Source organism: Ictidomys tridecemlineatus, chromosome 4 (assembly GCF_052094955.1).
Source record: "Ictidomys tridecemlineatus isolate mIctTri1 chromosome 4, mIctTri1.hap1, whole genome shotgun sequence".
Lineage (NCBI taxonomy): Eukaryota > Metazoa > Chordata > Mammalia > Rodentia > Sciuridae > Ictidomys > Ictidomys tridecemlineatus.
The window spans coordinates 2,576,357-2,603,994 of NC_135480.1; the positions used below are offsets into that span (position 1 = coordinate 2,576,357).

Here is a 27,638-nt window from a genome sequence, read left to right on the forward strand (position 1 = left end):
AGCTTTCACTTTTTCTCAGGGTTTTTGCAGTGTCTCAGTCATGTCCATGTCCAGTGCTATTGCCAGAGTCACAGTGGGGCTCAAATAGTTCCCCAAGGGTTATGCCAGGGTCTCCATAACCCTCAGCACTTTCCCCAGGTTCTCAGTTGAGTTTAGTGTCATTCCCAGGGTCACAGTGTGGCTTGGGGCCTCCCCAGCATCTTACTGAGTCTCAGGCCATTTCCTAAGGACCTAGTGCCCCTGAAGATTCTTGCTGAGTCTCATGTAAGGGTTTTAACTGTGGAAATGTAGAAGACAGAAAATTTGCCTGTCTTATTTCTCACAGCTGGAACATTCTGCCAGTTTCTCTCAGAAACTATTAAGATAACTAATGCATGCTTGCCCAGAACTCCTATCCGATCATTAACAAGAACATCTTACATTATAACCCAATGTATCTGACTTAGTGATATAATGAACAATAATGTACTAATGGTGCAGGGAACTACTGTAACCTAATGGTATAACTAAAGACAGCTGCTTAGACATGCAGCCATTTTGAATCTGCATCTTGCTTTCATTTTCATTTGTTTTCTTACAGCTGGTGCCCAATGTGGTGTCTGAACATCTGAAACAGGGACCCTTCTGAATGTGTTAATGAGGAACGGAGTAGCTTATCACCTGGAGCAGGCTGATGCATGCCTTTCATCAGCTGGTACTGATCCCCATTGGTAAGCTATGGGAAATTACCTATCTGATGCTCAACGATGTCATTGGACTGAGCTCTCCTATTTATTTTACAAGGCTGGACATGCCATATGTAATGCTGCTCTCATTGCTTTGCTGGCAGAAGTAAGTTCTTGTTGCTCTTGGTACCCAGAAAGTGGTTATTTAAGTTGAGAAGATTGGGAAGATGTAGGTAAGAAGCTATTGGGAAGGTGCGAGCTCCCATTACATGCTTGGCATCTTTGTCCAATGCTATTTGTCTCCTAGCAAAAACTTCCTCCTCTGTCTACTACTACCCACCTGCCACTTGTGATCCAGACATTCTTTATGGAAATGTTCCCTCTGCCTTCGCCGCCTCCTCCTCCCTCTCCTCCTTCTCCTCCCTCTAACCACTGATTAGATCTCATTTGTCTGAATGTTTACTGTAAGTGGAGGAGGACGGAGAAACTCACCTTAGCTGTTTGTCCCATAGGCTAAATCCTGCTAGCTAGACAGAGGATAAGCAATTATCTTTTCCTGCATAAATGCACTATATTCTCATATATAACTAATTAAAACAAATTTTAAATTTTTTTTTTAAAAAAAAGCTGCTGGTGGAATGAGATGGACATCATTACCCTAGTTACATGTATGACTGCACATATGGTGTAATGCTACATCATGTACAACCAGAGAAATGTAAAGTTTTGCTGCAATTGTGTACAGTCAATCAAATTCTGCTGTCATATATACTTAGTTAAAATAAATACATAAATAAAAATAAATAAATAAGAATTTTAACCAACTCTTTAGGAAAGTGGTAAAAAGGAGGGAAAGCATATTTTCAGCCCCATCAAGCTCCTATGACATAAATGTTCCCAATCCAGACACAGGTGTCTCTTAGGTTCAAACAGAGCATTGTTCCAGAAATCCTTTCATGCCTCTACAGGGAACACTGGCATATATTTAATTACTCCTGGAAAAGCCCAGTGTGGCTTCCTGGACAGGTATGTAAAATTTCCACTCAAATTCAGAAGACTTTACAAAAAAAATGCTTATATATATATTTTTTTTTCCCTCTTTCTCATAGTGTTAAAGAAGGAAAATTTGTTATCCAGAGGTAATTGATTCTGCTTACACTGGTATAATATATGGCCCAATATGGTCCCATATGCTCTGAAGCCTCCCAAGAGGATCCTCTATTGCTTAATTAATTGTGAGTCCCTATGTCACAGCTCAACAGCCTTTAAACAAAAGAGGAAATGCAAGGTTTGGTTTACTGTCATGGGAGTATGTTTACTGATCACTGAAAATAGACCTAAATTGACTCTTTACTTAAATAAAAAAAAACAATTATGGGATTATTGGACACAGGTGCTAATGTCATTGTCATTCCTTTTCCGATATGGCCTCATACATGGCACCTTCAAAGGGCAACTCTGATTTGGGACATAGGAGGTAATAATTAACAGATGTCCAAAAGCTCCCTGTGGTCACAATGCTCTGCCTCTTCCAATCCAACACAGATCAACACTCATGTGCAGCCATATGTGATGGCAATTCATTTTCCTATATGGAGCAGAGACATTTTACATAAACTCCAGATTTATGCAGAATTACCTTTTTTAAGAGAGAGAGAGAGAGAGAGAGAGAGAGAGAGAGAGAATTTTTTAAAATATTTATTTATTTATTTATTTATTTATTAGTTTTTTGGCAGACACAACATCTTTGTTTGTATGTGGTGCTGAGGATCGAACCCAGGCCACACGTATGCCAGGCGAGCATGCTACTGCTTGAGCCACATCTTCAGCCCATTACCTTTTTTTTATAGGGTTCTCTGCAGATCTGACTGCCTTGTCACTATAGTGGAAATTTTCCACTCCTTTGAGGGTTGAATAATAGCCATTGTCAAAGGGAAATGTGGAGCTGCAGAGGCCCTTATTCAAGAACAGCTACAATCAGAATATATTGAACCTTCTATTAGCCTTGGAATATGCCCATTTTTGTTATAAAACTGAAATCAGAAAAATTAAGATTATTTCAAGATTTAAGAGAAATTAATAAATGTATAACCCCATGGGTCTGCTTCAATACATATCACCAAACACAAACTTAATTCTTCAGGATTTTTATTTATATGTCATTGAATTAAAACAATATTTGAAAAAGATTTTTCTTTTTCTTGATGATCAGAAAGATCAAAACAATTGCTTTTACTGTCCCCATTTTTAACCATCATAAGCCTACTAATAGATTGCATTGGAAAGTTCTCCCACAAGAAATGCTAAATAGCCCAATATTGTGTCAATATTTTGTTAATAAAGCTTTGCTCTCTTGTGGTCAGAAATTTTCTCATTTACTTCTTTATCATTGTATGAATGATATATTGCTTATAGGATGAAACATCACAGATGAAATCCTACAAACATTACAGGAAGTATTATTACAATCAGAACTCCATGTTGTTATAGAAAAAAAAATCAATATTAATGACCTATCACCTACTTGGGATATACATTATTTCAAAAATATTCAATTACTCACATCCCAACTTTGACACTTCCTTCTAATTTATTTTGGTCCATTTATAGCAATTTCTAGTCCATTCACATTGGGCATGTTCTTATATTCCATTAAATATTGGTACGCTCTCTCATTTTTTCTAGTTGTTAAAGAAACAACACTACACTGCCTTCTTTAAGCTCTATAAAAAATTAACAGAAAATTGTTGCCAGTAATGGTGAGTTACCTCCATCATCTAATGTGCCATTATTGTTGCTAATTCTTGTTGGAAAACTTTATGCCTTTATATCAGTAATTGCTAATTGTGTACATCAGAATGGTTACACTCTCCTCATTTTTCAAGCTGGAATGTTCTGCCTTTTGCTGATAGATATGCTAATTAACTGCTGATGGTTGCACTAAAATTTTTATCTTTAATAGGCATGGACATTCATGTTTTATATCTCACTTATGGAAAAATTCTACATCTCCAATACTTACAATTTTTATCCTACTATCAGGTTGTATTAACAGATTTTTTTAGCACCAATTTCTTTTCACATGTCTCATGATGAGTGAGTCTCTGTTATGTCAGGACTTTATTTCTACCCTTCCTCTTGTAGCTGGGTTAATGTTGTCTACAGATGGAGGTGAGCAAAGAGGGCTAGTATCTGTTTTTATTAATAATAAATTCCTGGACCTCTGATGGAAAGTAACAGAAGAGATGCAGCTGTGAGGCGCCTTTATCTTTTATTTTATTTTCATCAAAATCCTCACTTACTAATGAAGATGTTTTCCATTTCTTCCCAAAAGGCTTGGGTCATTGTCAATAACTGTTCTCACTGTATGCCCTTCTGGGACCCCATGTGGGAATCTGTAAATCCATGGGGCCTATATTATAATGCACGTTGGGGAATGGACATTATCCATTTCTTTGCCTTTTATCCTTTTTCCTTTCTCCATGTTTCCATTAAGACTCATTCTGGGTTTATTTGGGCTAGTGCCCATAGGTCTGAAAAGGTACATGCTTACATTTCTCATTTATTACTCTGCTTTGCGACTATGGGCAAACCTACTCACTTAAAAATGTATTCCTTTTTAAAATATATGCCCCTTCATATATGTCCTATGCTTTTGCATAATTTTGTACTCATTGGATTGACTGTCACAGCTTACAAACAAAGTATGAAATTGGCCTATGATGATAGGGTAAAAAGTATGAATCATAACCCTATGGAAATCAATTTGCTAAAGAAAGAACAAAAAAAATTATTAGGTCATTCTTCAATTGGGTTGCAATTGATTATTTATTATTATTACGTTGTTTATTATTATTACATTGTAAAGGCTGTAATGATCTTAACAGTATGTGTTGCTTTAATTTAAGGGACAATAGTAACTCCATTTCAAAAGAGGTAGATTACCTTAAAGACATCATTAAAAAGGTCCAACTGGATTATGGAAGTTTAGATACTTGGATTAAACAACTAGTCATAGGTAAGTGTTTACTAATATTGGGATTGTGGTTTTGTTTTTGTTGTTGTCAAAGCCTACCCTATTTTTTACATCCACCAATTGAAAAAAAAAATAAACCCAAATGTTATCCATCCAAAGGCCACACAAAACAAAAAAGAAGGAGTGTAAGCGTTCTGACTGTGGAAATGTGCTAAGCAGAAAGTGTCTCTGGTGAGCAAACTCCCAGAGAATAAGAAGTGTCTTGTTTCCCACAGCTGGAACATTCTGCAGTTTCTCCTAGACACTATTACAATAACTAATGCATGCTTGACCAGAACACCTAATGTACTAATGGTGCAGTGAGCTACTGTAACCTATCAGTATAAATAAAGACAGCTGCTTAGACAAGCAGTTGCATCTTGCTTCCGTCTCCTTTTGTTTCCTTACGGTCTCAGGACCTTCTCCAGAGTTATAGATGTGTGCACCATGATCGCCAATGTTTTACTAGTTTCTTTGCCTTCGCATGTAGTCATTGGAGCTTAGCAACATTGCCACGTTCACAGTCATGCATAGTGCCTGCCCCTGAGCCTTCATGATGTTAAGTTTTTTCTTCAAGGCATCTAAATATCTTAGGTATTTTCTTAGTATGAGTGAGTCTCATGACCAACCCTAGCATCTAAGAAGATCAGGTCCTACCCAACAGCCTCAGGAGGACCCAAGGACTTCTCCAGAATTTCAGTCATGTTGAGAAAGGTCCTCATGGTCTTCATGGTGCTCAGATTATTGCCCAGGTTTTAGAATAGGCTAAACTCCTACAAAATCCCAGAGGGGTTAAGTTAATTCACTGTTGACTCAATAGTGTTCAAAATCTACTCAGAGTATTATGGGGCTCAGGGTCTTCCTTAGGTTGACAGATGTATGCATGGCCCTCCCCAAAATCTCAGCGGTCTCATTGCCTTTCCATATTCTTAGTGAAGCACAGCACCATTCCCAAGGTCTGTAAGATCTCTGGGCCTTCCTGAAGGTTCTCAATAGGTGCCATTGGTTTCTCTAGGGGCTCATTGAGTTTCAGAGCTATTCTCAGAGTCCCCTTCTCTAACACCTTCTCTATGAGGCTCAGTGCTATTCTTAGGATCACAGTGATGCTCACTGCTTCTCTCAGCCTCAGAGTCAGTCTCTGAATCTTTCCCGAGCAAATAGTAGGTTCAGGATCTTTCAGAGTTTCTCATTGAATCCCAGGAAATTGTCCAGACTCTCTGTGGAGCTCAGTGCCATTTCCAGCATCACAGTTGTGCTCAGCATTTTCCCCAGGACTTCATTTTATGTCAGGACCTTCCCAAGAGTAACAGTGAAAACTAGGGCTTTCCTTTCTATTTCAGCAGGTTTAAGGACTCTTCAAAATATTTGGTTATGCTTATATTCTTCTACAGTATTCTAGATAATTAATGGCCTTCATTAATACTCAATGGGGATTAGTGTCTTACCAGTGTGTCACTGAACTTCTGGGAAATTCCCATTGTCACAGTGGTGGTGAGGGCCTTCCACATTGTGACCTTGGTCCTCAGAGCCACCACAGGTTTCTGAGTATAATCTCAGGGCTGTCTCCAACTGCTGTCAACTCTGAAGTATTCTGCATCAGGGTTATTTAGGCCCTTGTCTGTCAGGTCTGTTCTGCTGGAGAACGATTCACCCATGACATCAGTGCAGTTGTAATAGGTTGTCGTGTTTTGTAGGCAGCAGAGTTGCTTGGTTTAGAGTCCAGACAACTTACACATGGCTATGTGGATTTTCACAGAACACGCCCTGGTATCTTTTATGATTCAGCCAATAATATCCTTTGTACTCTTATAATGTCAAAATTAATGAGGAACATGGACACTGAATTCTTTTTTCATAGCCAGTTTATTAGCTTCCAACACCAGAAAGGCCATGGCTGCAAGTGCCCATAAGGAAGGTGGCAAGCCTTGGGCTACATGCAGAGTCCAGCTGATTAGGTAGATAGGCCACTGGATGTGCCATGTTCCCAGCATTTGAGTCAGGACCCCTACAGCTATTCCATACCATTCATGGACATACAGGAAGAAGGCTTTGTGAGGTCAGGGAGTCCTAATCCAGGTGTATGGGTGAGTGCTTCTTTAGTGTCCTCAGAGTCCTTTTGTTTTCTTGGTCCACCAAATAGAAGATTCTGTTTTTTCCTTTGTGTGCTTTCATAGAGGGGTTTTGCTATAATTGAAAAGTTGGGGATCCATACACAGCAGAATTGAGCAGCACCAAAGATCTCTGATTTGACAGCAGGTTGAAGGGACTGGAATGGAGCAGGTCACCTGTTTCCTCTTGTAGCCTAGTTGCAACTGACTCTGAGTCAAACAGAAACCAAGGAACTTGACTTTTTCTTGACAGATCTGGGCTTTCTTTTTTGAGACATTGTAACCGGCCTTAAGTAGGAGAGTGAGAAGCCGCTGTGTTCCTTTTATGCCATCTTCTCTGGTTGTTATCCCAGCATTTCAATTTAGCAGGCCATGAAGTAGTCATGGCCTTCTAAAGTGAATTGCTGGGATAACAGGAAAGGATGATGAGATTGTTTCTTGGGGCCATCTCAGTTGTTGTTTCTTTCTTTGATAGTGGGCCCACAGGATAGGTCAAAACCAAATGGTGAGCCCCAGTGTCCACCATAAATTTCATAGGTTGGTCCCCTATAAGTGTTGGGACCATAGGCTTCTGGGTGCCCAAAGGGATGGAGCCCAGTCAGTCCTAGTTCTCATCATAATTTTCCAAGTCCTCAAATCCCACAAAATTTTTCTCATGAGCATCATAGGGGTGACTTTGTCATTGAGCATGATGAGGGACATGTTTGTAGGGCTGATATTATCCTTACAGGACTTGGCCTCGCTTATCCTGTTAAGGAGTAGCAAGATCCCAGTTGACTTTCTTCATGTGGGGCATTCATTTTCCCAGTGGCCCTCTAGATGGCAGTGGGTGCATTGGTTTAGTCTCAGCCTAGTCTCCGGGTGAGGAGGTTGGTCCAGACCATCCTTCAGCCCTGCATCTGGTCCTGATTCTAATATTTGTTTTGGCTTTGTCCTGGTGGGAGCCCCTTTGGGTGACTCCTGGATCTGTAGTAAGGGCAGCTGCAAGGAGAAACCATCTTCTTCATCTTTCAGTCTGCTTCTTGCTGGGTCTCTTGGTCTTGATTGACAAACACTGTGGTGGCCACTTCAAACAGCTCACTGGCGTTCTTCCCAGCAAAACCCTCTAGTGTTCTGTAGTTTTGGTGACTGTCACTCTTGGCCTGTCCCACAATGATTGTGTTGTCCACCTGCTGGTTGTCTAGTGCCTCAGGATCAAAGGGAGTGAAGAGTCAGAGGCTTCACAAGGTTGTTCATAGAACTGACTGGGCCTTTCTTCAGGTTTTGGAGAACTTCTGACATCTTGTTCATGTTTAGGGCTCTCCTTCCCCTTCTTTGAAGCCTCCTATGAGGAGTTCTTGATATGTCTTTATATTTTTGAGGTCTTCATCTTTTCTGGGGTCCCACCCTGAGTCTGTGTTGGGAACTGGGCATGGGCATAGACTTGGATGTTGCCTTGTGCATCTGGGACATGTTTCTCTAGCCATTTTAAAGCACAGGGGTCACCCATTTGCCCTCATCTGTATTGAATGGAGTAAGAAGTAGCTGACAGCAGATCACCCAGTGTTTTAGTCAGCGGCTGTGACTAAAAAATCTGACCAATTTTTAACAAGAAAAGTTTATTTGAGGGCTCACAGTTTCAGATGCCCTAGTCCATAGAAGGCTGAATTCATTCCTCGGGCCCCAGTTGAGGCAGAACATCATTGCAGAAGAATGTGGCAGAGGGACACAGCTCTCACATATTGATCAGTAAGCAGAGAGAGAGATTCCACTTGTAAGATACAAATATATATCTAAAACCACACCTTAATTCCCTCCCTCCAGCCACACCCTACCACTTTAGTTATCACTCAGTTAATCTGTATTAGGTGATTAAATAATTAATTGGATTAAGACTGTTACACCCCAACTATTTCTCCTCTGAACCTTCTTGCATTATCTAACATGTGAGCTTTTGGGGGACACCTTACACTCAAACCATAACAAGCAGGTAGGTTAGTGGGTCTGGATGATGAATTGCATCATATCAATGATGGTCTGAGGTTTCTCTGTGTAGGAGGTGGTATGGTATTTCCAATTTTAGAGATAATTTGAGGTGAAAGCCTGATACTTAAAAATGCTTTAGGCCCCTCAGATGATTTCCTCCTGGTCAACATAGGCAGGTCCTCTAGTGTCTCACAGGGGCATCTAAGAAGTGTCAGCTGGTTGTGGCTCTGGTCTTAGGATGGGTTCCCATCTTGGTCTTCCAAGGTGGAGGAGGAATCTTTCCTTGGGGAAGCCTCTGGCCTTGAGGACCTTATAGAAGAAGGAGGAGCTGGTGTTGAAGGGCCATATTCTGTGGTTTCTGGAAATGAGGGGGCTGAGGGCACTGCCCATTGTCTCCATGGTCTTGACAATGTCGGGTAGAGTGGCATGTAAGGAGGTGGTTTCCCCTTCTGACTCAATGGACAAAATTGGTTCTTGTTCTGCCTTTTCTTTGTCAGATTTTCTCTGCTTAGTTGCCTTTTTGGGGGGGTCTTAGAAGTTGGTATAATCTGAGCTAACATCAATTTAGCTGTCCATCTAAGGCTCTCTACCAAGGGGGGTGTTTCTAGACTATCTCTTTCCAGCAGTCAAGGGAACTATTCTGGGTGTCCAGGGGTTCCAACAACTATTAAAAAGACTTCAGCAATGAGAGTTTTAATGAAAGATCCTCCTGGTGGCCATCCCACACCTAAGTTTGGCCAGTCTAATTCACAGAGAGAACAAATTTCACAGCTGAATAAATTTCACCATAGTCTCCCCTAAAACCTTTCTTAATGTTTCACAACAGGCATTCCAAGGGTTTTAAAATTCATTTACTTTGTGTGCCTCCCATGTTGTGCCCTGTATCAGTGTCACACTCTTATGACAAGATTTACTTAATCCATCTCCATCCTTTCTCCTCTCAGGGACTTAGGATCCTCTTAGCCTTGGGGGTCCATATCAACCCCTAACCTGGAGCCTCCACCTACATGTTGGTTGGCACAATTCTGCGATAGACTATATGAGGTTCCATGGAACCATGAATTGGGACTCAGCACTCACTTTGTTCTCAGGTCAGGTCTGAATCCTTCCCTTGTCCATCTCACTTACATTTTCACACAGACATGGTGTTATGGGCCAGGCTATATGAGCAGTGACCAAACAGACTCCACTTTATCCTGAGACTCCATGTCATTTTCTCCCATGAAAAAATTGTGCCTCTGCCATCCTGATCCTGCTTAGCACACCCTGCTTAGAAATATTTTTTTTTCTGTTCTTATACAATATAAAATTTTTTTGGTTCTCATTTTTTGGACAGTATATCCTGTCAGAGAAATATTATCTAGATGTGAGTAACAGTTCTTTAACTAGTATTCAAATGGGGTTATTTGACCTTCTTCCTCTTCTGCTTATGATTTTAGATATCATGTTGTTTATTTAGTTTGAATCATAGCAAGATCCTCTTATAATTAATGTGGTTTTGGACTGTAAAGCTGTACTCTAACCCTTGGAAAGGGGCGAAGAGTATAAAATTGCAATCTTCCCCTTAGCCTATCAGCTGGTAAATCTAGACTACCAGCTATTGAATAAATATTCCATCTCCTGCTTAAGATAGACTCAGTGATTTATTGCAAACTTGCCATAACAGTGATCAGAGCAATATTTTAAAACCCCATATTATACAACAAAAAGGGAGTCATGGTTTCCCCTATGCTTGCTGACCCCAAACAGAGACTAATTAGGTGACTCCCTGGATTCTTTTTGGCTCCAACACCTTTTGGACGTTATTCAGGACCCTCAGATGTTGAAGAAGCCTCTCTTCCACCTACATGGGCCTCTTGGTTGAAGTCAGATGGGACACCACTGAAGAACCTGGGACCTACCTGTTTGGTCAGGTGGTGCTCCATGTTCCCTATTCCTGGATCCTTCTCCTCATGGGTTCTGTTGTGCTTCAGGTGGCAGCTCTGTGATATCAAGTGGGTCATTCCTCCTTCAGTAGAGTTGCCTCTGTGGTGTGCTAAGGGGAATCAATGTCCTCCAACATCCCAGACTCCAGAGACAAGAGAGGCAACTTCACCATTTCCATCCCATGTGGATTGCCAAATGATGCAGGACAGATGAGGCTGCACACCAGAGAAATTAGCAGAAGGAAGGTTTATTGGCGACAGCTGGTTCAGAGTGTGGCTATATCCTAAAAATTCCTCCACTGAACCATGAGTCTAGAAACTCTTTGAACTTTATACCCACTGGGAGGTGGGGCTTGGATTTCCACTTTTGCTGGAGTCAAAAGTATCTTTTTTCTTTGACTTCATAGAGAGTGCTTTTGTCTCACTTTTTTTTTTTTTAGGTTAGTCAGAGGTTACATGGTTTACCACAAAAGCAGAAGTAACATCACAAAGTCTTTTGCCAAACTTAGCTTTTATAAGACACAGTAACAGGAAATAGTAAGTCTAACCACATTTGAGGTTTATTTCCAGAATTTTTTCCTGATATTCTCTTAATAAGAACAGATATGTTGAAGGTACCTGGAGAAGCTTAATTAAGATTCATTGGTGGAGGAGGGCGCACCACTACACTCTGGGACTTCACAGGGTTTCAATAGGCCTTATTGGTTTTTCCTGGGGCTCATGGAGTTTCAGAGCCATCCTCAGAGTCCTCTGTGTCTTCAGGATCTTTTACATGTTCTCCATGAGGCTCAGTGCTGTTCTCAGAGTGTCAGTTTTGCCCAGTGCTTTTTCCAGCCTCAGAGCAAGACTCTGACTCTTCCCAAAGAAATCACTGGATTCAGGCTCTTTTTATTTTTTTAAATAAATCCCAGGATCTTTCCCAGGGTCTCTGTGGAGCTAAGTGCCATTCCAAGCATCACAGTGGTGCTCAGCATCTTCCCCAGAGGTTGACTGTGTGTCAGGGCCTTCCCAAGGGTCTTATTGAGGCCTAGGGCCTACCCTACTGATTCAGTGGCTTAACAAACTCTGCACATTATCTAGTGGTACTTAGATTCTTCCTCAGTGTCTTAGGTAAAGAATGGCCTTCACCAACGTCTTAGTGGGGAATAATTTCTTGCCTAGTGAGTCATTGGATCTCAGGGAGATTCCCATTATCATTGTGGTGCTCTGGGCCTTCTGCAGTGTCAGTGGATCTCAGGGTCACCACATGTTTCTTAGTGTAAGCTCAGGGCTTTCTCTAGGGTCTCAGTGTGGCTCAGTGATTACCCCAATGGCTTACAGGGGCTCAGTAAATCTATCAGGTTTTTTTTTTTTTTTTGTCGTTGTTATTGTTGTTCCCGGGTCTTCTGTGAGGCTAAAGGCCTTCAACAGCTTCTCAGTGGGGTTTGGGGACTTCTTTACCATCTAAGTTGGAGAGAAAGGGAACTCCACTCACAAGATATAAAATAGATATCCTGGGCTGGGGCTGTAGCTCAGTGGCAGAGTGTTTGCCTTGCACACATGAGGTACGGAGTTCGACCCTTAGCACCACATAAAAATAAATGAAATAAAGACTTGCTGTCCATCTACAACTACAAAAAGTAAAAATTAAAATAAAATAAAATGAAATATATACCCCAAAGAAATGCCCCCAATGTCCTATCTCTCCAGTCACACTCTATCAGCCTTCAGTTTTCACTCAGTTAATTCCTATTAGGGAGTTAACTCACTTATTGAATTAATGCTCTTAGGACCCAATCATTTTTTTTTTCTCTGAACCTTTTTGCATTGTCTCACAAGTGAGCTTTTGGGGGACAACCCACAACCTAAACATAACATTCCACACCTGGTCCCCAAAAGCTCACAACCATCTCACAATGCAAATTACAGTTTGTTCATTCCCAAGAGTCTCCATGGTCTCAACAGTTCCAACACTGCTCAGAGTTCAAGTCCACACTCTTCTCTGAGGCTTAATGCAATCTGTCATTGTGAGCTTCTATAAAATTAAAAGCAAATTACAATTATAAAATATATAATGAATACAAAGTAAGCATTTCATTCACAAAATTAGGGGCATAGAAAGAAGGGATAGGATCAGAGCAAGACCAAAATCCAGCTGGTCAAACAGGTCCTCTAGTTCTGTGTCCACATCTGAAACACGTGGCATCATGATGTTCTTCCCAAAGGTCTTGTGTATCCCTGCCCCTGTGGCCTTGTTGCTTGTAGCCCAAGTGGTTGTTCTGTGGGCTTGTCTCTGCTCAATTCCTGCAGCTTTCCAAGAATGATGTCCATGTTACTGGCATTTCTTAATGAGGAGGGTTTGTCTCCACTGCAGCTTCAGTTTCCTCCTCACATCTGTAGACTTTGACTTCTCAGGTGCCCGCAGGGACTCAAATCCTGTTGCTCTTTATTTGGCTCCCCAGGCCTTCCTTTGATCAAAGAAGAGCCCTCCATAAATCCCTAATTCAAGCATCCTACATTCATGCAAAACAAGAACCTCATGATCGGTCCCAAGGTCTGCCACCATATTGAGCAATAACCAAGCCTCCAGGGACCCTGGCTTCAGCAGCCTCTGAGTGTTTGGGTAGCGGAGCCTGTGGAAAACACTTTCTAGGCCCCCTTGTGTGAGAAGGTTTTCCTCTCATCTCTTGTTAAGAAAATTCTCACCTTTACTCCAGGGAGCTTGAGATGAGTTTAGACTTGCCAGATTTTGAGAAGCCCTTAAGCCATCTTTTTTATTGTGTTCTTCTACAACTAAGAAAAAAATAAATAAAATGAAAAAAATTGTTGCTTCTAAAATAGCCCCACTGAAAATCTCAGGAATGGGGCAAAATGCAGACACTTCTTAGCCAGAACATAACTAGAATGGCCTTGACTCCAAATTCCAATGAAGTCTTCCATTTCTAAACCCTGTTTAGCCTGGTCTTCACTGACTGGTGTCCTGTTGCCATTTGGTCTTCTGAGCTCCCACCAGAATCAGCCATTATTCTCTGCTTACAACAACCTAAAGCATTTCCATCTGCACTGCTACACATCTCAAAATTCCTCCCACCAATTCCAAAAAGCTCAAAATGCTTATTAAACATGAGTTTAATAAGTATTTAGTCACAGAAATTACCCCACTTCTTGGTACCAATGTCAGCTTTTTCTATTCCTGTGACTAAAATAACCCAACAGAACAATCACAGGGGAGGAAAAGTTTATTTGAAGGATCATGGTTTCAGAGGTCTTAGTCCATACCAAGCTGGCTCCATACCTCAGGGCTTAAGGCGAGGCAGGACATCATGGATGTTAGGATGGCCTTAGGCCTGAGCCTAAGCAACACCATTTTATAAACTCCTGTTTGAAACCTGCAGTTTAACCAGGCACACCAAACACCAACAGAGGCTTTCAGTATGGCCACAAATGAGTTACTTCCCCTCACCCAGATAAAGTGAGTGAAGCCCCTGGCAGTCTGTGCTTGCCTGATAAGAGAAAAGTGGGGAAGATCAGGGTGGAGATCACCAGACCTGATGTTTCTGACCCCAGGATAAATGATGGCACTGAGAAATCTGGTGGTAGCTGATAATAATTGAAAGGGGATCAAAAGCCTCAAAATTTAGTATAAATAATAGAGCAAATGAACAGGAATTCAGGCAACCAAAACAAGGATGCACTCAAGCTGGAGAGCCTGATGAGGACCTGACATCCCATCACTTGTCATCATTTCCTGAGCCTCTGTATGATCCTCACCACTCTCAAACTCTATCACCTTGTCTGGACTTTGGTGAGAGCCACAACTTCTCCCTATGACCCTCTCCTCAACTGGTCGTCCACTCCACATCGGGAAAAGCCTGCCTTGGTACCGGACCTGACCACCTGGGTCTGAGTGAGAGTGCATCTGCTGGACTTAAAATCTAAGGCTTGCAGGTGAAATGTCTGTCATTAGACTCTCATGATTAAGTGTGTTTTGCAGTGCTTAGAATTAATGTAGAATTGTTTGCTGTGAATTGACTGTCTATTGCAGTGTGTGGCATTAAGGATTGTTGTTTTCTTGATTAAAAACCTATAAAGTAAAATTGTGTTGAGTAATTTGAGTGAATAAAGCATTGAAAGGGGCAGAAGCATGTAGACATTCTTTATTTCTCCCCTTAACTATATACGTCACAATTTTGCCCCCTCATGACACTGGTGAAAGAGTGTGGCAGAAGGAAGAAACTCACTTGGCCAACATAAAACAGAAGATAACTCCATTCACCAGATACAAAATATACATCATAAAGCCATGCCCCAAAAGATCCAACTCCTCCCCAGTCACACCCCAACGGCCTTCAGTGATCACTCAGTTAATCCAAATGAGGGGGCTGAATCACTAAGTATAAGACACAATCATTTCTCCTCTGAACCTTCTTGGAGTACACCTTACATCAAAACTATAACAAAGTTGTGGACCTTTCCCAGGGTCTCCTTGTATCTCAGAGCTTTTTGAGATCAACAATGAAGCTCATGGCTTTCTCACGTTCATTGGTGGTGCTCAGTGCCTTCCACAGAATATTCATAATAATCAGGGCCATTTGTAGAAATTCAGTGTGACTCAAAGCAAGTATCTTTTAGCATTCAGAGTCATCATAGGTATCTAATTTGGGTGCAGGACTCTTGTTGAGAGCCACAGACAAGTCAAGATGGCACCTGGCACTTAGCCAGAAGGAGTGGTTTGAGAAGTAACGCAAGGGAACCATTAAGATGATAGAGATTCCTTAATGACTGACTGCTCTGTCTAGATTATGTCAATTAAGTTAAACTGTGTTTAATTATTAAGATGATGAGGATTCCTTAATGACCAATTGATGTATCTGGATGTTAATTGAAACAAGCTGTGTATAATCAGTTAAGTGTATATATACCTCTACTGTCCAACAACAAAGCAGCTCCCGCTCCTGCTGTATCAACCTTCACAAGTTCCTGGTCACCCCCCCCCCAGTTACTTTGCCCAGCCAGACTATGGCAGACTCTTCCAGATGTATTAGTGGAATTGAAAGATTTTGCAGATCTCTAAAGATCCTCACAGCATTTCATACTGATTCAATGGAGCGTGGCACCTTGCCCAGGGCATCAGTGTGTTTCATGGTCTCCTCTAGTTTCACAGTCATGCTCAGGGTGTTTTCCCAGAGACTTAATGTTATCTTTCTTTTCCTTGGGTATTCAGGGGTGATCTTAGACATTCCCAGCATCTCAGTGTGGTTCAGAATGTTCCCCCAGGTTTTTAAAGAGCCAGAAGCCCTGCTTAGGGCCTCTGGGGATCTCATGGCCATTACCAGGCTCTCAGTGTTTCTCAGGGCCTTTTGCAGAGTCTGAGTCATATTAAGTGCTATTCCCAGGGTGTCATCTGGAATTAGGTAGTTCCTCAAGGGTACCGTGTTCAGGGTTTCTGCCAGGGTCTCAGAAAATCTCAGCAGCTTTACTAGGTTCTCAGTAGAGTTCAGTGTTATTCCTAGGGTCACAGGGTTGCTCAGGCCAGTTCAGAATCTTTTTGAGTCTCAGGTCATTTCCCAGGGTCACAGTGGTGCACAGAAACTTCTCCAGGGTGTGAGTGGTGTCATTTTCTTTCCAGGCTCTCAGTGAAGCTATAGTCTTCCTAGGTTACAATGATTCTAAGGGCCTTCCTCGGAGTCTTAGTGATCCTGAGCGCCTTCTTCAAGATCAGAGGAGTTCAGGGTCTTTCCCAGTGCTAGTGGAACCCAGGGCCTACCCTAGAGTTTCAGGAGGACTCAATGTGTTCTCCAGAATTTCAATCTTGTTTGAGAGGTCCACATGGATTTCATGGTGCTCAGATTATTTCCAAGTGTTTAGAAAGTCTAAGGTCTCAACAAGATTCACAGAGTTGTCAAATTCATTCATGGGTGTCTCAATGATGTTCACAATTTTCCTCAATGTATTTGGAAGGCTAAGAGCCATTCTTAGGTTGACAGATGTATTCACAACCTTCCCAAGAGGGTTAGTGGTCTCATTGCCTTCCCAGGCTCTCATTGCAGCTCAGCAACCTTCCGATCGTCACCATGTGCTCAGGGCCTTGCTGAGGGTCTCAATAGGTCTCATCACATTTTCCAGGGCTCAATGAGTTTCAGAGCCATCCCCAGAGTCTTCTTTTCTTTCCTGTGTGTTTACAGGTTCCCCGTGAAGCTCAGCTCTAGTCTCAGAGTTTCAGTGATGTTCAGTGCTTCTCCCAGCCTCAGAATGATGTTCTAGGTGGTCTCCAAGGACCTACTGGGTTTAGGACCATTCAGGATTTCTCAATAAATTCCAGAGCATTACCCAAGGTCTCTGTAAAGCTCAGTGTCAATCCCAGCATCACAGTGGTGTTCAGCATCTTCCATAGAGTTTGATTAATTGTGTCAGGGCATTCCTAAGTGTCATGGTGAGGCCTAGGTTCTACCCTCCTCTTTCAGCAGGTGTAGAAACTGCACAATATATAGTGGTGCTTAGACTCTTCCCCAGTATTCTGGAAACATAACGGCTCTTACTAGTGTCTCCAAGGGGAATAGTGCCTTGCCCAGTGTGTTATTGTAACAGGGAAATATTTCCATTGTCACAGTTGTGCTCAGTTCCCTCCCCACTGTGTCAGTGGCATTTGGGCCACTCCATTTTTCCGAGTGTAAGCTCAGGGCTTTCTTCAAAGTTTAACTCTCACTCAGTGCTTTCCCCAATGACTTACTGGGTGCAGAGAATTCTCTAGGGGTGTTTTGTTTGTTTGTTTTGTGTTCTCAGTTATAATTGATTTTCAGATTTTTCCAAAAAACTTTGTGTGCCTAAATCCCTGAAATAGCTTCTCAGTGGGGTTTGTGGCTTCCACCAGGGTCTAAGTGGGTTTGCGGACCTTTCCCAGGATGTCCTTGTGTCTCAGTGCTTTTCAGACTCAACAAGGAAGCTCATGGCTCTCTTCTATTCTTTACTGGGCCTCCATGCCTTCCACAGTATATCAGTAGATCTTTTAATCCTCTCCTGGATCTCAGTCAGACAGAAGGCTGCCTATAGTATTTCAAGAATGTTCAAATGCTATTAACAAGTGTGTCATTTAAAGGCCTTCAAAAGTGTTTCTTAGAATTCATTCATTCAGTGATGTCTCCCAGAGTCTCAGTGTTCTCCTTCCATTCCTCAGGAATTTTGTGGATTTCTCAAACATTCCCAAAATCTCAATGTGGTTTAGTATGTTCCCCAAATCTTCACAGAGCCAAAAGCATTGCCCAAATCCACAGTGGAACTCATTACCATTACCAGGCCCTCAGTTTTTCTCAGAATATTTTGCAATGTCTCAGTCATGTTCAGTGCTATTCCCAGAATCTCACCTCAACTTAAATATTTCCCCAAAGGTAGACTGGGTTCAGTGTCAGTAAATCTCAGCCCTTTTTCCAGGCCCTCGGTGGAGTTCATTGCCATACCCAGTGTCACAGTTGTTCCCAAGGCCTTCTTCACAGTCATATTGGTGTCATTGCCTTTCCAAGCAGCCAGTGAAGCTATAGTTTTCCTAGGTTACACTGATGACCAGGGTGTACCCCATTGTCTACCTGACACTCAGGGCCTTCTTCTTGATATCAGAGGAGCTCAGGGGCTTTTGTTTTAATTTGCTTTTTTTTTTCAGTGAGTCTCATGACCTATTGTAGGGTCTCAGGAGGGCTCAAGGCCTTCCTCAGAATTTCAGTCATGTTTAGAAACCTTCACATGTTCTTCATGGTGCCCAGATTATTGCCCAGTGCTGATGGCCTCAATAAATATCTCAATTTTTTAATCACTCTTTGCTCAGTGGTGTTAAAATTTCTTCAGAGTCTTAAGAATGCTAAAGGCCTTCTTTAGGTTGACAGATGTATTCACAGTCTTCCTAGGCGTCTTTGTGGTCCCCCTGACCTTCACAGCGTGTAAGTGCAGATGAGCACCATTCCCATGATCACCTTGTGCTCAGGTTCCTTCCTGGGGTCTTAATAGGTCTCATTGCCTTTTCTATGCCTCCCTGGATTTCAGAGCCATCCACGGTGTCTCCTTTTTTATTATTATCTATAAATTTTCCCCATAGGCTCAGTGCAATTCTCAGAGTATCAGTTGTGTTCAGTGTTTCTTCCAGCATCAGAGTGACACTGGATCTTCCCAATGGAAACATTGGGTTCAGGGCCTTTCATCATTTTTACTGAATCCCAGGGATTTTTCCTTTGTTTCTGTGAAGCTCATTTTCATTCCCAGGATCATAATGGTGCTCAGGATATTTTTGGTGTTTAATTGAGTGTTAGATCCTTCCCAAGTATCATAGTGAGGCCTGGCACCTACCTTAATCTTTCAGTGGGTTTTAGGATGCTTCACAATATCTAGTAATGCTTAGATTTTTTTCCCCAGATTTCTTGGAAAATATTGTCCTTCACTAGTGTCTCAATGGGGATTAGTTCCTTGCCTCGTGTGTCATTGAAACTCAGGGATATTCACATTGTCATAGTGTTGCTCAGGGCCTGCCCACTCTGTCAGTGGTACTCAGGGCTACTCCATGTTTCTTAGTGTAAGCTCAGGGCTTTCTCCAGAGTCTCAGTCCAGCTCAGTGTTCACTTCAATGGCTTATCAGATCTCAGAGTATTTTCTAGGATTTTTTTTTTTGAGGTCTCAGGTATGATTTGGTCTTAGATTTTCCCCTAGTTCTTCTGTGAGAATAAAAGCCTTTAGTAGCTTGTCAGTGGGGTTTTGGGCTACACCAGCTCTAAATGTGTTTGTGGACCTTTCTCTGATTCCCCTTATTTTTTTTCTGCTCAACAATTAAACTCAATTTTCCCATATTCTTTAGTGGGACACATTCCCTTCCATGGTATATAAGTAGTTCTCTCCAGGATTTGTCTATGATTCAGTGTTGTCCAAAGTATTTCAGGGATACTCAAATGCTTCTCATAATTTTGTGTGATTTAAAGGCTTTCAAAAATGTCTCTTGGCATTCAGGCTTTCACTGGTGTCTAATTGGTGTTCAGAGCTTTTCCCAGTGTATCACTGGAATTCAGGGCTTTCCCAGGTCACTAATGAGGCTCATGGCCTCTGGTAGTGATTTAGTGAATAGTGGAACCTGGTGTTGTGGTATGTCCTAGATCAATCACCAGATGAACCTTGAAGGAAGACATGAACATTTATTCACTGGCTGGTCAAGGGCCACTGACCACATTGCCTGTGCACATCTCAAAAAAGAAAGTAGGGTATCTCTTGTAACCAAACCTGAAAACTACCAGTAATTCAAAACCATAACAATGTAGTGGTGGGTCAGAATGACCCAGTTCAGTGTACATTATACTTCCCATGAGAAATATCAACTAAAAGAGAGCATCTTACAACTGTGTTTCTTGATAATACATTGTATAAGTATAATAAAAACGTTTTTTTAACCACCATGGTTTGCCAAACAGTGTATGCCTGGCAGGAGGTGGTAGAGGCAGAGGTTTCTCATGGAACAAATATTTCTTATATGAAATGGAGTCTAAAGATAGAATGGAGTTTTTATGATCAAGACACATGAAGTTTGGCCCACAATATTTCAATTTTATCTAGAAACAATCAAACCCTTGATTTACCTTCTGAATGTGGTAAGAGGTTGTAATTGCCAAGCATATATAATATGCCTTTTCTATGTCTCCCTGGATTTCAGAGTGACAAAATATATTATTTTAGCAGCTAGGGCTCTATAAAACAGTCTGAGTAATAGACAAAAACATGAGCAACATGTTTTATTCTTATATTTAGAGGGTGATTGGGGCCTCCCGGGACTATTTGCTCTTTTCTTTTTTCTTTCTTTCTTCTTTTATTTATTTATTTGTTTATTTGTTTGTTTGTTTAATTTTAGGAGACACCTTTGTGCTGTCGACATAGTCTCCTGTCTAGAATGGGTGTTGGAAAACAGTGGTCTCTTGTGGTTTGTTCTCTCCAAGGAATTTATAAGCTTCAGGTTGAAGTTGTTGAGGAGACTTAACAACAGGTTGAAACAGGAGTATGCTATCTTAGATAGAATGGAGGAAGGGCTTTGGAGGCTGAAACATTTTAATCCTCCAGAGGTGGTCTCCAACTTTTTGGACCCAAAGTCTTCATTTTTTTTTTGATCTGACCCAATTACCTCTCTATACTGACTGAATTTTTTTATTTTATTTCCCCATCCAATTCTAGGGACTCCTTGCTGCTGTAAGAAAAAGGGAGAGGATCACTCTTGCTGCTATAAGGTTATAAGGAGCATCATGGCATTGGAACAAGCAGTTGGAGTCCCCTATTAGAGATAGGGTGGGTCAAGTTGTCCATGGTAGAAGTCTGATTTGTGAAGAACAGGTTGTAAAGTCATCTTGAGGTGGATGTGGGAAGCCACTCCTGAGCTATTTAGTGTCTTCACTTGGCCTTGAGCCAGGGAGATATTGGTTTGGCATTGCAAGTCATTTTGTGGCTTCTCCCACTTCATGAATTATGCAATGCAAGTGACTTCATTCTTACCTTGGCTGAAGGGGCTGCTCTTGTAGCTTCACAATTAAGCATGAATCATTGGACCTGGACAGCCCACCTTCTACCTTATTTGGCAGAAGAACTTTGTATGGAAAATCTTTGAAGTTTCTCCATATATAATAAAGCAAATTTGGGCTCTCTCTTCCCAGTGTGGAAGCTTGATTTGTAAGGTCAAAGAGCTGTCCCATACCTACTTTTCAAAATTACTTTCTGGGTAGTGTAATTTTTCTGCTGCCTTCTTTTCTTGGCTGTATTTCACAGCTAGACTGCTTTATCAAAAAAAAAAGAAAAAAGAAAGAAAGAAAGAAAGAAAGAAAGAAAGAAAGAAAGAAAGAAAGAAAGAAAGAAAGAAAGAAAGAAAGAAAAAAAAAAGAAAAAAAAAAGAAAAAAAATTCCACCACCTGTTTAGGATATTGTGGGGAGCCACTCCAAATGCATGCACCTTTAAGTCCTGATGCCCCACAGGGATCTGAAAGATTACTGTATTCTGGCATGGTAGTGCCATGGCTCATGACTTTAGAGATAGGGTGGGTCAAGGTGTCCAAGGTAAAAGTCTGATTTCTGAAGAACAGGTTGTAAAGTCATCTTGAGTTGGATGTGGGAAGCCCACCTCATCGTGGGCTGAATTGTAGAAAGAAAGTGAATTAAACAGAAAAAAAATCTGTGACATTATACTTTTAACATTTGGGAATATTTTGTCTTTAGAAAGAGAAAAAATATAATTTTTACAATTATAGCAACTCTAAATAAATATAAAGAATTATTAAGATGACTAATGGGATATGTTGTTAAGTTCAGTCCTCTCCCATGGGAAAAGCGATTCTGTGGACTTATTTGATTGTTGTTATGAGTCTTTATATTTTGATATATTAGGTAAAATATTTTTGGGTTTAATCTACTAGAAGTCTGTGCTTTGGAACGTGAGAAAAAGAAACAAAAGATTTTGTAATGTTGGGGCTGGGGATGTGGCTCAATCGGTAGCACGCTCGCCTAGTGTGCGTGCGGCCCGGGTTCGATCCTCAACACCACATACAAACGAAGATATTGTGTCCTCGGAGAACTAAATAAAATGTTAAAATTCTCTCTCTCTCTCTGTCTCTCACTCTCTCTTTAAAAAAAAAAAAAATTTTGTAATGAGACTTTATACAAGGATTCTTTACCTGTAGATATATGAATTTTATTTTTCTATTGTTTTTGTGAATACTCAATTTATGCTGAACCTCTTTGCTACATTCTTGACCTACCACATCAGAATCAAAAGACTTTAGCCACTGTTCTATAATGGGGGTCTGTAACTAGACCCACCACCAGCAGTGCTTTTAACCCTTAAACAACCTGAACTAGGTGCCAAAGGCAGACTGCCTTAAGATCTGATAGTAACACTGGCATCTGCTGTTAAAACACATTTTAAAGTCCCACGTGCTGCAAGGGAAAATACAAAAGACAGGAGAACACCAGCTGCAGCAAGCACAGGGAGCAGAGACAAGGCAAGCTGCCTCCCACCCTAGGACCCTCCCCAGCTGCAGAAAATACAAACAAATCAAATGGAATGCAAGTGTTTAGGGAAGCTCAGGGAGTCTTTGCCCCAGACAATGAGCAGCTGGTCCCTGCTGTTTCCATCACCAAGGTAACAACAGGAAGCCTGGAAGGCCCAAGCTGGTTTCCTGGTCCTGCCTCTTGTATTTTCCCAGCTTCCCATTGGTCCTTTCACAGTCACTCAGACAGGACTTCTGGTCCCACTTTCCAGCCACTAACCTGTACTTCCTGTTTCATCCCTGCTACCAGGAGCTGCACAGAGACTGCATTTTTAAGAATATCCATCTATAAAACTAACAAAAGATCTTTTTCAGGCAAAATTTAATTCTCAGGCTTCTACATTGCATCCCTGAGCCGTTTTCAAAGTTTCTAAGGTAACTTACTAAGTTTTTTCTTTATAGCTATATTATTAAGAAAAATTGCAGAGATAATGTAACAATTTATAAGAAATACATATGCTTCTTTATATTTTGCTTTTAATTTTGAAGGTTATGAGGAGGCATTTGCTTCTCACAGGAATAAAAGCCGGAAATGTTCCTGTGATAATCAAAGGATCCTCATTCTCATTCCTGAGTATATAATTACAAGACATAAGTAAATGTATACAGAAGGATCTTAATATGTTACAGCAGAAATATAAAACAATGCACTACTAACCCAACAAAAATTAAAATGTATCCAAATATAATAAGAACCACGTGGTTGCATAAACATAATACAATTATAAGTTATGCCCTTATTCTTAATACATGTTTTTCTAGGGATTTGGATAACCTATAGTTGTTAATTCATTTAAATAATTAGCATATATGTCTAATTATTTAATTAGTGCATATTTATCTAATTGTTTTTCTTCAACAGAAAACATAATTTAGATAGTACTTATACATGCATTTCTCTCATGCTCTGCCTTTTAGTTACAGGTATTTGAGATAAATGCATTTTACTATAAGTTTACTTTCAGGAGATAATACAACCATCAAGTAATCTCTCTCAAATATTTGTACAAGCTCTATAAGGTAATAAACAAATATAATTAATTCTGTCTACAGAAATATACAATGGGTTTTAACTATATTTTCATTGCTATATTTCTTCTTATCAAGGTACAATAATTTGTTAGATTCTAAGGTTTTCAAATGCTGTTCCAAAGAAAAATCAGGAAGAATTCTAAAAGGAAAAGAAGATATTACCACAGAGAGGAAGCACACATTGGAGTTCCTAAGAGGAAGAAATGAATCATCTTTGGGTAAAACAAGGTCTTTGTATTCTGGATTTTAATGATAAAAGTATTTTCCTAAAAAAGGAAATCTGTATATCATTATGTAGACAGATGATATAGAAAGTTAAAACAATTGAAAAAGAGATTTATATGTACTGGACTGTCTAAAAAATTTAACTAATTCAAGAGTATTTCAGGCTATTTTCTTGATTTTCCTATGCTGATGTGAGTTAAGATTTTTGTCCATATTTTGACACAATAAAGACCTACTAAAATGTTATGTGTATTTCCTTTAAGGAAGGTTTCTATTGCTAATGATTCTTATTGTTACAGCAAGAATTAATTTTAGTAAATAAGTTCACATCTTTGATTAAACACTAAATATATTAAAATACTGACTTAGATTCCAAATTTGATAATCATCCTTCGAGACTAAATTTGATTGATTTAAAGACACTGCTGAAATTTACAAATTACTTTTTTTTTTTTTTTGCTGGATAGTTGTGAGATTTGGGAGAACATTGATGTTCTCCAAATTAAAGTAGTACATTGGTTTTGAGCAATAAAGGTTGCAAACTTTGTTGGAAATTCATTGGTATTATATAAGTTCTTTGATTGGACCTATTATTTATTAAAAAAATGGTAAGATTTACATACTACTCCCTATACTGGGAAGTAAGCTTAATCATATTTTCTCAAAGACAATTAAGAGACACCTATTTAAAGGATAATATTCTGAGATATAGAAATATTTTGGAAACTTCTCTTAAGAAGAGATTGAGGGCTCCCTATAATTTAAATTACTGATATTATAATTTATACCAGCCTCTTAAATAAAGAACAGGGGAAAAACAGGCCCCCACAAGCACAGGTTAGGTAATAACCTAACGCTCAGTGAGTTGGCACACAAAAGGATATTTTGATGTTTGACTTCTACCTTCAAAATATTTACACTAGATCTTACAAATATTTTTTAAAATTTTTTCCTTAAATTATAATATTGAGGGTTTTATTGTTACTCAACATGATTCAGTAAATTAAATCAGATTTCAAATGAGAGTTAAAATTTCTCATCATGAAAATGACTGAAAAGCCTGAAATAAAAAGGTAAATCTCCCAACTGCAGAGTTTAGAGCCATGCAGCTTCATGAGCTTATTAAGCAAGTAAAAATTATGAAGAGATTTCTATGGACTCATTTCTCAGGTCCACTTTTAATGTGCCTTGAAGTATGGACTGGAAAGTCCACCCATGAACTAGATTAATTGTACTGACTGTAATGTTCAATTATTCCTATATGTTGATTTTATGGTAAACAGATTGTCTGGGAGTATCTTTTGATACTCCCAGAAAAAGACAGCATGTAAGAAACCTAAAGCAGCCAATCATGCTGGTCCTTAAAATTAAGACTATATTTACTTTTCTGGATAATTGTCAGAAAGATTATTAAAATGCATTTTTTTCTATACAGCCAGTTATTTACATAAGATATCCACCAACATATTATTCTCCTACTCATTCTACAATAGGAATTCACACCTAAGTCAATAGATTGTGCAAATGTCTTGCCAGTTCAACACAAGACATCTAAAAATAGTGGATATATTTTAGACTGGTCTCCCAGAATAGACAAAGCTGATTATGCAAGGATGCCATAACACCTGGAGGTTTATTGGTAATAACCTAACCCTCAGTGAGTTGGCATCCAAAAAGATGTTTTGATGTTTGACTTCTACCTTCAAATATTTACATTACTGACAGACCTAAAAAAAACTCCTTAAATGTAAGAATTAACTGAAAGGATGATGAATATCCTGTAGCCTGTAAGAATACAACTTATCTTATTATATCACTAGTTATTGACAGCTAATATTTCAGACCTATAATATGCTGAAGTTAACATTCAGCTTTGAAACACGGGCATGCCAATTAACCAGACCTAGGAATCTCCTGATCTCACAATCCTTGAAGTTACTACATTAAGTATCATTCCTTGCTTCTCTAATTATAGTCTTTATGACTATTTTTTAAACTTACAACATTTGAATTTTCTTAAAAATTGACTTAAATTACTTCAAAGATTCTTCATAGACAGATAAATGCTCTGGAAGACAATATACTGAATAATGCAAATGCAAATGAGCCTTCTGCTCTGTGGTTTGTGGATAGGCTTAAATGCTATGCCAATTAAATATATCGGTGTTACTATGGCTAAATGCAATGCTTCCCAATAAAATTGATAAAAGATTAAAAATCTGATGAATGTTTGTCAGAGTAATAATAATAACCTTGGATCTTGCAAGTTGACTATATTATTGAAATGATATGTTTTCTACTAATTCTTTCTGTGTTTCAATAGTAGATTATGATGACCTTGGACCAAGAATCCAGTGACTACAATGTACAATACCTCAATTGCCTTTAAATATTAAGAAATAGGGAATTTGTTCAGGCACCTTTAGTCCTGATGCACCATGGGGACCTGAAATATCACTGTAGTCTGAGGCAGCAGTGTCATGACAAGTACTCCACCTTTTCCCATGGTTGGATAATAATGCATGGCCCTGGGAGTAGCCCAAGGAGTAGGTAGAACCCAGAAGGGTTGAGTGTGGGGAGCCACTCTAAATGATCTGCTCCTTCCATCCTGGAGGGGAGATGCTTTGACTGGCACTACATATCGTAGTGACCTGGATGTTGCTCTGGTCTTGGAAGTTTGAAAGCATGTCTTCAGACATAAGCATGTCATCCCCTGGCCATTTGGGTTGAATTACACTCACATGTCCTTTGTAACCCTGCCACCTCTGACCTTTTTTGAATGGAACTTTCTAAGAATGTCGGTCCCCCAATAAAAGCCCACTTCTCAATATGCTCTCTCACCAGCCGCTCTTGACTTTCTCTTGCTCTCCCATTTGGGAGCCTGAGGTAGAAAGTGGAGAGACCATCTGAAGCTTGATCAAAGGTAAAGTGTGTGTCTGTGTTTTCTTTGGTGTCCGTGGAAATTCACATGAGTGACCTTAAGCTACCCATGTGAACAGCAGTTGAGCTACACTCACCTGTTCCCTTGTAATCCTACCCCTTGTCTCATTTGAATGGCTTCTTCCCAATTAAAGGGTTCAACCTGTGCTGCTCTCTCTTTTTCCACAGACCCCAAGATTGCAGGAGCCATTGCAGAACCCAAAGAAAAAGGTATTTCTCTGCCTCTCTGTGGTTATTTCATGCAGCACAGCTCAACTGAAGTGACCTTGAGTGTTTAGTCATGAGACTCGACAGAGCATGATATGTCTATGAAAGCTCTCTTCTCAGAATCTCCATTTACTCTGAGTTTCTTTCAGATTCAGGGTGAGTCTCTGAATCTTCCCAGGAAACACTGGGCCCATGGAACTTGAGCCTTGCTCTGTGAATCCCAGGGCTTTCTCTGGGTCTCTGAGAAGACTCGTGCCTTTTGCAGAAGCACAGAATGGATCAGCATCTTCCCCAGAGGTGAGTGTATTTGAATGTGTGTCTCAGCCTTCCCCCAAATCCTAGTCACTCCTAGGGCAACTCTACTATATCAGTGGATTGAAGAGCTTTGCACGCCATCTAGTGGTGCTCAGGTTCTTCCACAGCATTCTGAGAAAACAAGGGGTGTCACAAGACTTTAAATAGGAAATAGTGTCTTACCCAGTGTGTCATTGTAACTGAGAGATATTCCCATTGTCCTTGTGGGGCTCAGG

At 40.2% G+C, this 27,638-nt stretch overlaps 1 protein-coding gene and 1 long non-coding RNA gene across 2 annotated transcripts in view; both read left to right on the forward strand.

The window, feature by feature from the left end:
* Window positions 1-14,799, forward strand: part of LOC144376939 (uncharacterized) — a 255,997-nt gene extending 241,198 nt beyond the window's left edge. The window contains exon 20 of the mRNA XM_078045358.1: window positions 581-14,799. The gene's annotated coding sequence lies outside the window, so the exon portion shown is untranslated. The remainder of the gene's footprint in view (window positions 1-580) is intronic.
* A 9,166-nt stretch (window positions 14,800-23,965) lies between these two features.
* Window positions 23,966-27,638, forward strand: part of LOC144376940 (uncharacterized) — a 45,621-nt gene continuing 41,948 nt past the window's right edge. Inside the window, exons 1-3 of the long non-coding RNA XR_013437341.1 lie at window positions 23,966-26,884; window positions 27,070-27,111; window positions 27,258-27,405. This is a non-coding gene — a long non-coding RNA (uncharacterized LOC144376940). The remainder of the gene's footprint in view (window positions 26,885-27,069; window positions 27,112-27,257; window positions 27,406-27,638) is intronic.